This window comes from Patiria miniata, unplaced genomic scaffold, assembly GCF_015706575.1.
Source record: "Patiria miniata isolate m_02_andy unplaced genomic scaffold, ASM1570657v1 HiC_scaffold_13, whole genome shotgun sequence".
NCBI classification, from domain to species: Eukaryota; Metazoa; Echinodermata; class Asteroidea; order Valvatida; family Asterinidae; genus Patiria; species Patiria miniata.
Genome location: NW_024037051.1, coordinates 2,872,206 through 2,884,131, shown reverse-complemented (window position 1 = coordinate 2,884,131; position 11,926 = coordinate 2,872,206).

The window sequence follows — 11,926 nt, the reverse complement described above, 5'->3', positions numbered from 1 at the left end:
TTGAACTCTTCAGGGAATTCAATTCTGGCCTCTAGGCACCTCGTGTGAACTTTTGAGGAAATTTGGTGAAGTTGGATTTTTGGGTGAAAAACTGACTTTTTCGATGATGCCGGCTATGGAAAACGTTGAAGTTTTGGGGGCATTTTGTAAAAAACCTAAAATTGTTCTTTTCTCACTGGATACTGAATGTAATGAGTTGAACTCTTCGGGAATTCAATTCTGGCCTCTAGGCACCTTGTGTGTACTTTTGAGGAAATTTTATGAAGTTGGATTTTTGGGTCAAAATCTGACTTTTTCGATGATGCCGGCTATGGAAAACGTTGAAGTTTTGGGGGCATTTTGTAAAAACCTAAAATTGTTCGTTTTCTCACTGGATACTGAATGTAATGAGTTGAACTCTTCAGGGAATTCAATTCTGGCCTCTAGGCACCTCGTGTGAACTTTTGAGGAAATTTGGTGAAGTTGGATTTTTGGGTGAAAAACTGACTTTTTCGATGATGCCGGCTATGGAAAACGTTGAAGTTTTGGGGGCATTTTGTAAAAACCTAAAATTGTTCTTTTCTCACTGGATACTGAATGTAATGAGTTGAACTCTTCAGGGAATTCAATTCTGGCCTCTCGGCACCTCGTGTGAACTTTTGAGGAAATTTGGTGAAGTTGGATTTTTGGGTGAAAAACTGACTTTTTCGATGATGCCGGCTATGGAAAACGTTGAAGTTTTGGGGGCATTTTGTAAAAAAACCTAAATTGTTCTTTTCTCACTGGATACTGAATGTAATGAGTTGAACTCTTCAGGGAATTCAATTCTGGCCTCTAGGCACCTCGTGTGAACTTTTGAGGAATTTGGTGAAGTTGGATTTTTGGGTGAAAAACTGACTTTTTCGATGATGCCGGCTATGGAAAACGTTGAAGTTTTGGGGCATTTTGTAAAAACCTAAAATTGTTCTTTTCTCACTGGATACTGAATGTAATGAGTTGAACTCTTCAGGGAATTCAATTCTGGCCTCTAGCACCTCGTGTGAACTTTTGAGGAAATTTGGTGAAGTTGGATTTTTGGGTGAAAAACTGACTTTTTCGATGATGCCGGCTATGGAAAACGTTGAAGTTTTGGGGCATTTTGTAAAAACCTAAAATTGTTCTTTTCTCACTGGATACTGAATGTAATGAGTTGAACTCTTCAGGGAATTCAATTCTGGCCTCTAGGCACCTCGTGTGTACTTTTGAGGAAATTTTATGAAGTTGGATTTTTGGGTCAAAAACTGACTTTTTCGATGATGCCGGCTATGGAAAACGTTGAAGTTTTGGGGGCATTTTGTAAAAACCTAAAATTGTTCTTTCTCACTGGATACTGAATGTAATGAGTTGAACTCTTCAGGGAATTCAATTCTGGCCTCTAGGCACCTCGTGTGAACTTTTGAGGAAATTTGGTGAAGTTGGATTTTTGGGTGAAAAACTGACTTTTTCGATGATGCCGGCTATGGAAAACGTTGAAGTTTTGGGGGCATTTTGTAAAAAAACCTAAAATTGTTCTTTTCTCACTGGATACTGAATGTAATGAGTTGAACTCTTCGGGAATTCAATTCTGGCCTCTAGGCACCTCGTGTGACTTTTGAGGAAATTTTATGAAGTTGGATTTTTGGGTCAAAATCTGACTTTTTCGATGATGCCGGCTATGGAAAACGTTGAAGTTTTGGGGGCATTTTGTAAAAACCTAAAATTGTTCTTTTCTCACTGGATACTGAATGTAATGAGTTGAACTCTTCAGGGAATTCAATTCTGGCCTCTAGGCACCTCGTGTGAACTTTTGAGGAAATTTGGTGAAGTTGGATTTTTGGGTGAAAAACTGACTTTTTCGATGATGCCGGCTATGGAAAACGTTGAAGTTTTGGGGCATTTTGTAAAAACCTAAAATTGTTCTTTTCTCTCACTGGATACTGAATGTAATGAGTTGAACTCTTCGGGAATTCAATTCTGGCCTCTAGGCACCTCGTGTGACTTTTGAGGAAATTTGGTGAAGTTGGATTTTTGGGTCAAAATCTGACTTTTTCGATGATGCCGGCTATGGAAAACGTTGAAGTTTTGGGGCATTTTGTAAAAAACCTAAAATTGTGCTTTTCTCACTGGATACTGAATGTAATGAGTTGAACTCTTCAGGGAATTCAATTCTGGCCTCTAGGCACCTCGTGTGAACTTTTGAGGAAATTTGGTGAAGTTGGATTTTTGGGTGAAAACTGACTTTTTTCGATGATGCCGGCTATGGAAAACGTTGAAGTTTTGGGGGCATTTTGTAAAAACCTAAAATTGTTCTTTTCTCACTGGATACTGAATGTAATGAGTTGAACTCTTCAGGGAATTCAATTCTGGCCTCTCGGCACCTCGTGTGAACTTTTGAGGAAATTTGGTGAAGTTGGATTTTGGGTGAAAAACTGACTTTTTCGATGATGCCGGCTATGGAAAACGTTGAAGTTTTGGGGGCATTTTGTAAAAAACCTAAAATTGTTCTTTTCTCACTGGATACTGAATGTAATGAGTTGAACTCTTCAGGGAATTCAATTCTGGCCTCTAGGCACCTCGTGTGAACTTTTGAGGAAATTTGGTGAAGTTGGATTTTTGGGTGAAAAACTGACTTTTTCGATGATGCCGGCTATGGAAACGTTGAAGTTTTGGGGGCATTTTGTAAAAACCTAAAATTGTTCTTTTCTCACTGGATACTGAATGTAATGAGTTGAACTCTTCAGGGAATTCAATTCTGGCCTCTCGGCACCTCGTGTGAACTTTTGAGGAAATTTGGTGAAGTTGGATTTTTGGGTGAAAAACTGACTTTTTTGATGATGCCGGCTATGGAAAACGTTGAAGTTTTGGGGGCATTTTGTAAAAAACCTAAAATTGTTCTTTTCTCACTGGATACTGAATGTAATGAGTTGAACTCTTCGGGAATTCAATTCTGGCCTCTAGGCACCTTGTGCGTACTTTTGAGGAAATTTATGAAGTTGGATTTTTGGGTCAAAACTGACTTTTTCGATGATGCCGGCTATGGAAAACGTTGAAGTTTTGGGGGCATTTTGTAAAAACCTAAAATTGTTCTTTCTCACTGGATACTGAATGTAATGAGTTGAACTCTTCAGGGAATTCAATTCTGGCCTCTAGGCACCTCGTGCGTACTTTTGAGGAATTTTGTGAAGTTGGATTTTTGGGTGAAAAACTGACTTTTTCGATGATGCCGGCTATGGAAAACGTTGAAGTTTTGGGGGCATTTTGTAAAAAACCTAAATTGTTCTTTTCTCACTGGATACTGAATGTAATGAGTTGAACTCTTCGGGAATTCAATTCTGGCCTCTAGGCACCTTGTGCGTACTTTTGAGGAAATTTTATGAAGTTGGATTTTTGGGTCAAATCTGACTTTTTCGATGATGCCGGCTATGGAAAACGTTGAAGTTTTGGGGGCATTTTGTAAAAACCTAAAATTGTTCTTTTCTCACTGGATACTGAATGTAATGAGTTGAACTCTTCAGGGAATTCAATTCTGGCCTCTCGGCACCTCGTGTGAACTTTTGAGGAAATTTGGTGAAGTTGGATTTTTGGGTGAAAAACTGACTTTTTCGATGATGCCGGCTATGGAAAACGTTGAAGTTTTGGGGCATTTTGTAAAAACCTAAAATTGTTCTTTTCTCACTGGATACTGAATGTAATGAGTTGAACTCTTCGGGAATTCAATTCTGGCCTCTAGGCACCTCGTGTGAACTTTTGAGGAAATTTGGTGAAGTTGGATTTTTGGGTCAAAACTGACTTTTTCGATGATGCCGGCTATGGAAAACGTTGAAGTTTTGGGGGCATTTTGTAAAAACCTAAAATTGTTCTTTTCTCACTGGATACTGAATGTAATGAGTTGAACTCTTCAGGGAATTCAATTCTGGCCTCTAGGCACCTCGTGTGACTTTTGAGGAAATTTGGTGAAGTTGGATTTTTGGGTGAAAAACTGACTTTTTCGATGATGCCGGCTATGGAAAACGTTGAAGTTTTGGGGGCATTTTGTAAAAAACCTAAAATTGTTCTTTTCTCACTGGATACTGAATGTAATGAGTTGAACTCTTCAGGGAATTCAATTCTGGCCTCTAGGCACCTTGTGAACTTTTGAGGAAATTTGGTGAAGTTGGATTTTTGGGTGAAAAACTGACTTTTTCGATGATGCCGGCTATGGAAAACGTTGAAGTTTTGGGGGCATTTTGTAAAAACCTAAAATTGTGCGTTTCTCACTGGATACTGAATGTAATGAGTTGAACTCTTCAGGGAATTCAATTCTGGCCTCTAGGCACCTCGTGTGAACTTTTGAGGAAATTTGGTGAAGTTGGATTTTTGGGTGAAAAACTGACTTTTTCGATGATGCCGGCTATGGAAAACGTTGAAGTTTTGGGGGCATTTTGTAAAAACCTAAAATTGTTCTTTTCTCACTGGATACTGAATGTAATGAGTTGAACTCTTCAGGGAATTCAATTCTGGCCTCTAGGCACCTCGTGTGAACTTTTGAGGAAATTTGGTGAAGTTGGATTTTTGGGTGAAAAACTGACTTTTTTCGATGATGCCGGCTATGGAAAACGTTGAAGTTTTGGGGGTATTTTGTAAAAAACCTAAAATTGTTCGTTTCTCACTGGATACTGAATGTAATGAGTTGAACTCTTCAGGGAATTCAATTCTGGCCTCTAGGCACCTCGTGTGAACTTTTGAGGAAATTTGGTGAAGTTGGATTTTTGGGTGAAAAACTGACTTTTTCGATGATGCCGGCTATGGAAAACGTTGAAGTTTTGGGGCATTTTGTAAAAACCTAAAATTGTTCTTTTCTCACTGGATACTGAATGTAATGAGTTGAACTCTTCAGGGAATTCAATTCTGGCCTCTAGCACCTCGTGTGAACTTTTGAGGAAATTTGGTGAAGTTGGATTTTTGGGTGAAAAACTGACTTTTTTGATGATGCCGGCTATGGAAAACGTTGAAGTTTTGGGGGCATTTTGTAAAAACCTAAATTGTTCTTTTCTCACTGGATACTGAATGTAATGAGTTGAACTCTTCAGGGAATTCAATTCTGGCCTCTAGGCACCTCGTGTGAACTTTTGAGGAAATTTGGTGAAGTTGGATTTTTGGGTGAAAAACTGACTTTTTCGATGATGCCGGCTATGGAAAACGTTGAAGTTTTGGGGGCATTTTGTAAAAACCTAAAATTGTTCTTTTCTCACTGGATACTGAATGTAATGAGTTGAACTCTTCAGGGAATTCAATTCTGGCCTCTAGGCACCTCGTGCGTACTTTTGAGGAAATTTTATGAAGTTGGATTTTTGGGTCAAATCTGACTTTTTCGATGATGCCGGCTATGGAAAACGTTGAAGTTTTGGGGCATTTTGTAAAAAACCTAAAATTGTTCTTTTCTCACTGGATACTGAATGTAATGAGTTGAACTCTTCGGGGAATTCAATTCTGGCCTCTAGGCACCTTGTGCGTACTTTTGAGGAAATTTTATGAAGTTGGATTTTTGGGTCAAAACTGACTTTTTCGATGATGCCGGCTATGGAAAACGTTGAAGTTTTGGGGGCATTTTGTAAAAACCTAAAATTGTTCTTTTCTCACTGGATACTGAATGTAATGAGTTGAACTCTTCAGGGAATTCAATTCTGGCCTCTCGGCACCTCGTGTGAACTTTTGAGGAAATTTGGTGAAGTTGGATTTTTGGGGTGAAAACTGACTTTTTCGATGATGCCGGCTATGGAAAACGTTGAAGTTTTGGGGCATTTTGTAAAAAACCTAAAATTGTTCTTTTCTCACTGGATACTGAATGTAATGAGTTGAACTCTTCGGGGAATTCAATTCTGCCTCTAGGCACCTTGTGTGGTCTTTTGAGGAAATTTGGTGAAGTTGGATTTTTGGGTCAAAAACTGACTTTTTCGATGATGCCGGCTATGGAAAACGTTGAAGTTTTGGGGGCATTTTGTAAAAACCTAAAATTGTCTTTTCTCACTGGATACTGAATGTAATGAGTTGAACTCTTCAGGGAATTCAATTCTGGCCTCTAGGCACCTCGTGTGAACTTTTGAGGAAATTTGGTGAAGTTGGATTTTTGGGTGAAAAACTGACTTTTTCGATGATGCCGGCTATGGAAAACGTTGAAGTTTTGGGGGCATTTTGTAAAAAACTAAATTGTTCTTTTCTCACTGGATACTGAATGTAATGAGTTGAACTCTTCGGGGAATTCAATTCTGGCCTCTAGGCACCTTGTGTGCTTTTGAGGAAATTTGGTGAAGTTGGATTTTTGGGTCAAAAACTGACTTTTTCGATGATGCCGGCTATGGAAAACGTTGAAGTTTTGGGGGCATTTTGTAAAAACCTAAAATTGTTCTTTTCTCACTGGATACTGAATGTAATGAGTTGAACTCTTCAGGGAATTCAATTCTGGCCTCTAGGCACCTCGTGTGAACTTTTGAGGAAATTTGGTGAAGTTGGATTTTTGGGTGAAAAACTGACTTTTTCGATGATGCCGGCTATGGAAAACGTTGAAGTTTTGGGGCATTTTGTAAAAAACCTAAAATTGTTCGTTTCTCACTGGATACTGAATGTAATGAGTTGAACTCTTCAGGGAATTCAATTCTGGCCTCTCGGCACCTCGTGTGAACTTTTGAGGAATTTGGTGAAGTTGGATTTTTGGGTCAAAATCTGACTTTTTCGATGATGCCGGCTATGGAAAACGTTGAAGTTTTGGGGGCATTTTGTAAAAACCTAAAATTGTTCTTTTCTCACTGGATACTGAATGTAATGAGTTGAACTCTTCAGGGAATTCAATTCTGGCCTCTCGGCACCTCGTGGAACTTTTGAGGAAATTTGGTGAAGTTGGATTTTGGGTGAAAAACTGACTTTTTGATGATGCCGGCTATGGAAAACGTTGAAGTTTTGGGGGCATTTTGTAAAAACCTAAAATTGTTCTTTTCTCACTGGATACTGAATGTAATGAGTTGAACTCTTCAGGGAATTCAATTCTGGCCTCTCGGCACCTCGTGTGAACTTTTGAGGAAATTTGGTGAAGTTGGATTTTTTGGTGAAAAACTGACTTTTTCGATGATGCCGGCTATGGAAAACGTTGAAGTTTTGGGGGCATTTTGTAAAAAACCTAAAATTTTCTTTTCTCACTGGATACTGAATGTAATGAGTTGAACTCTTCGGGGAATTCAATTCTGGCCTCTAGGCACCTCGTGTGTACTTTTGAGGAAATTTGGTGAAGTTGGATTTTTGGGTCAAAATCTGACTTTTTCGATGATGCCGGCTATGGAAAACGTTGAAGTTTTGGGGCATTTTGTAAAAACCTAAAATTGTTCTTTTCTCACTGGATACTGAATGTAATGAGTTGAACTCTTCAGGGAATTCAATTCTGGCCTCTAGGCACCTCGTGTGAACTTTTGAGGAAATTTTATGAAGTTGGATTTTTGGGTCAAAAACTGACTTTTTCGATGATGCCGGCTATGGAAAACGTTGAAGTTTTGGGGGCATTTTGTAAAAACCTAAAATTGTTCTTTTCTCACTGGATACTGAATGTAATGAGTTGAACTCTTCAGGGAATTCAATTCTGGCCTCTAGGCACCTCGTGTGAACTTTTGAGGAAATTTGGTGAAGTTGGATTTTTGGGAAAAATGACTTTTTCGATGATGCCGGCTATGGAAAACGTTGAAGTTTTGGGGGCATTTTGTAAAAAAAAAAATTTTTATTGTTCGTTTCTCACTGGATACTGAATGTAATGAGTTGAACTCTTCAGGGAATTCAATTCTGGCCTCTAGGCACCTTGTGTGGTCTTTTGAGGAAATTTGGTGAAGTTGGATTTTTGGGTCAAAAACTGACTTTTTCGATGATGCCGGCTATGGAAAACGTTGAAGTTTTGGGGGCATTTTGTAAAAACCTAAAATTGTTCGTTTCTCACTGGATACTGAATGTAATGAGTTGAACTCTTCAGGGAATTCAATTCTGGCCTCTAGGCACCTCGTGTGAACTTTTGAGGAAATTTGGTGAAGTTGGATTTTTGGGTGAAAAACTGACTTTTTCGATGATGCCGGCTATGGAAAACGTTGAAGTTTGGGGGCATTTTGTAAAAACCTAAAATTGTTCTTTTCTCACTGGATACTGAATGTAATGAGTTGAACTCTTCAGGGAATTCAATTCTGCCTCTAGGCACCTTGTGTGTCTTTTGAGGAAATTTGGTGAAGTTGGATTTTTGGGTCAAAAACTGACTTTTTCGATGATGCCGGCTATGGAAAACGTTGAAGTTTTGGGGGCATTTGGTAAAAACCTAAAATTGTTCTTTTCTCACTGGATACTGAATGTAATGAGTTGAACTCTTCAGGGAATTCAATTCTGGCCTCTAGGCACCTCGTGTGAACTTTTGAGGAAATTTGGTGAAGTTGGATTTTTGGGTGAAAAACTGACTTTTTCGATGATGCCGGCTATGGAAAACGTTGAAGTTTTGGGGCATTTTGTAAAAACCTAAAATTGTGCGTTTCTCACTGGATACTGAATGTAATGAGTTGAACTCTTCAGGGAATTCAATTCTGGCCTCTCGGCACCTCGTGTGAACTTTTGAGGAAATTTGGTGAAGTTGGATTTTTGGGTCAAAAACTGACTTTTTCGATGATGCCGGCTATGGAAAACGTTGAAGTTTTGGGGCATTTTGTAAAAACCTAAAATTGTTCTTTTCTCACTGGATACTGAATGTAATGAGTTGAACTCTTCAGGGAATTCAATTCTGGCCTCTCGGCACCTCGTGTGAACTTTTGAGGAAATTTGGTGAAGTTGGATTTTTGGGTGAAAAACTGACTTTTTTGATGATGCCGGCTATGGAAAACGTTGAAGTTTTGGGGGCATTTTGTAAAAACCTAAAATTGTTCTTTTCTCACTGGATACTGAATGTAATGAGTTGAACTCTTCAGGGAATTCAATTCTGGCCTCTCGGCACCTCGTGTGAACTTTTGAGGAAATTTGTGAAGTTGGATTTTTTGGTGAAAAACTGACTTTTTCGATGATGCCGGCTATGGAAAACGTTGAAGTTTTGGGGGCATTTTGTAAAAAACCTAAAATTGTTCTTTTCTCACTGGATACTGAATGTAATGAGTTGAACTCTTCGGGGAATTCAATTCTGGCCTCTAGGCACCTCGTGCGTACTTTTGAGGAAATTTGATGAAGTTGGATTTTTGGGTCAAAATCTGACTTTTTCGATGATGCCGGCTATGGAAAACGTTGAAGTTTTGGGGCATTTTGTAAAAACCTAAAATTGTTCTTTCTCACTGGATACTGAATGTAATGAGTTGAACTCTTCAGGGAATTCAATTCTGGCCTCTCGGCACCTCGTGTGAACTTTTGAGGAAATTTGGTGAAGTTGGATTTTTGGGTGAAAAACTGACTTTTTCGATGATGCCGGCTATGGAAAACGTTGAAGTTTTGGGGCATTTTGTAAAAACCTAAAATTGTTCTTTTCTCACTGGATACTGAATGTAATGAGTTGAACTCTTCAGGGAATTCAATTCTGGCCTCTAGGCACCTTGTGTACTTTTGAGGAAATTTATGAAGTTGGATTTTTGGGTCAAATCTGACTTTTTCGATGATGCCGGCTATGGAAAACGTTGAAGTTTTGGGGCATTTTGTAAAAACTAAAATTGTTCTTTTCTCACTGGATACTGAATGTAATGAGTTGAACTCTTCAGGGAATTCAATTCTGGCCTCTCGGCACCTCGTGTGAACTTTTGAGGAAATTTGGTGAAGTTGGATTTTTGGGCAAAATCTGACTTTTTCGATGATGCCGGCTATGGAAAACGTTGAAGTTTTGGGGGCATTTTGTAAAAACCTAAAATTGTTCTTTTCTCACTGGATACTGAATGTAATGAGTTGAACTCTTCAGGGAATTCAATTCTGGCCTCTCGGCACCTCGTGTGAACTTTTGAGGAAATTTGGTGAAGTTGGATTTTTGGGTGAAAAACTGACTTTTTCGATGATGCCGGCTATGGAAAACGTTGAAGTTTTGGGGGCATTTTGTAAAAACCTAAAATTGTTCTTTTCTCACTGGATACTGAATGTAATGAGTTGAACTCTTCAGGGAATTCAATTCTGGCCTCTAGGCACCTCGTGTGAACTTTTGAGGAAATTTGGTGAAGTTGGATTTTTTGGTGAAAAACTGACTTTTTCGATGATGCCGGCTATGGAAACGTTGAAGTTTTGGGGGCATTTTGTAAAAACCTAAAATTGTTCTTTTCTCACTGGATACTGAATGTAATGAGTTGAACTCTTCGGGAATTCAATTCTGGCCTCTAGGCACCTCTTGTGTACTTTTGAGGAAATTTTGAAGTTGGATTTTTGGGTCAAAATCTGACTTTTTCGATGATGCCGGCTATGGAAAACGTTGAAGTTTTGGGGGCATTTTGTAAAAACCTAAAATTGTTCGTTTCTCACTGGATACTGAATGTAATGAGTTGAACTCTTCAGGGAATTCAATTCTGGCCTCTAGGCACCTCGTGTGAACTTTTGAGGAAATTTGGTGAAGTTGGATTTTTGGGTCAAAATCTGACTTTTTCGATGATGCCGGCTATGGAAAACGTTGAAGTTTTGGGGGCATTTTGTAAAAACCTAAAATTGTTCTTTTCTCACTGGATACTGAATGTAATGAGTTGAACTCTTCAGGGAATTCAATTCTGGCCTCTCGGCACCTCGTGTGAACTTTTGAGGAAATTTGGTGAAGTTGGATTTTTGGGAAAAACTGACTTTTTCGATGATGCCGGCTATGGAAAACGTTGAAGTTTTGGGGGCATTTTGTAAAAAACTAAAATTGTTCTTTTCTCACTGGATACTGAATGTAATGAGTTGAACTCTTCAGGGAATTCAATTCTGGCCTCTAGGCACCTCGTGTGAACTTTTGAGGAAATTTGGTGAAGTTGGATTTTTGGGTCAAAAACTGACTTTTTCGATGATGCCGGCTATGGAAAACGTTGAAGTTTTGGGGCATTTGTAAAAACCTAAAATTGTTCTTTTCTCACTGGATACTGAATGTAATGAGTTGAACTCTTCAGGGAATTCAATTCTGGCCTCTAGGCACCTCGTGTGAACTTTTGAGGAAATTTGGTGAAGTTGGATTTTTGGGTGAAAAACTGACTTTTTCGATGATGCCGGCTATGGAAAACGTTGAAGTTTTGGGGCATTTTGTAAAAACCTAAAATTGTTCTTTTCTCACTGGATACTGAATGTAATGAGTTGAACTCTTCGGGAATTCAATTCTGCCTCTAGGCACCTCGTGTGAACTTTTGAGGAAATTTGGTGAAGTTGGATTTTTGGGTCAAAAACTGACTTTTTCGATGATGCCGGCTATGGAAAACGTTGAAGTTTTGGGGCATTTGTAAAAACCTAAAATTGTTCGTTTCTCACTGGATACTGAATGTAATGAGTTGAACTCTTCAGGGAATTCAATTCTGGCCTCTAGGCACCTCGTGTGAACTTTTGAGGAAATTTGGTGAAGTTGGATTTTTGGGTGAAAAACTGACTTTTTCGATGATGCCGGCTATGGAAAACGTTGAAGTTTTGGGGCATTTTGTAAAAACCTAAAATTGTTCTTTTCTCACTGGATACTGAATGTAATGAGTTGAACTCTTCAGGGAATTCAATTCTGGCCTCTCGGCACCTCGTGTGAATTTTGAGGAAATTTGGTGAAGTTGGATTTTTGGGTGAAAAACTGACTTTTTCGATGATGCCGGCTATGGAAAACGTTGAAGTTTTGGGGGCATTTTGTAAAAAACCTAAAATTGTTCTTTTCTCACTGGATACTGAATGTAATGAGTTGAACTCTTCAGGGAATTCAATTCTGGCCTCTAGGCACCTCGTGTGAACTTTTGAGGAAATTTGGTGAAGTTGGATTTTTGGGTGA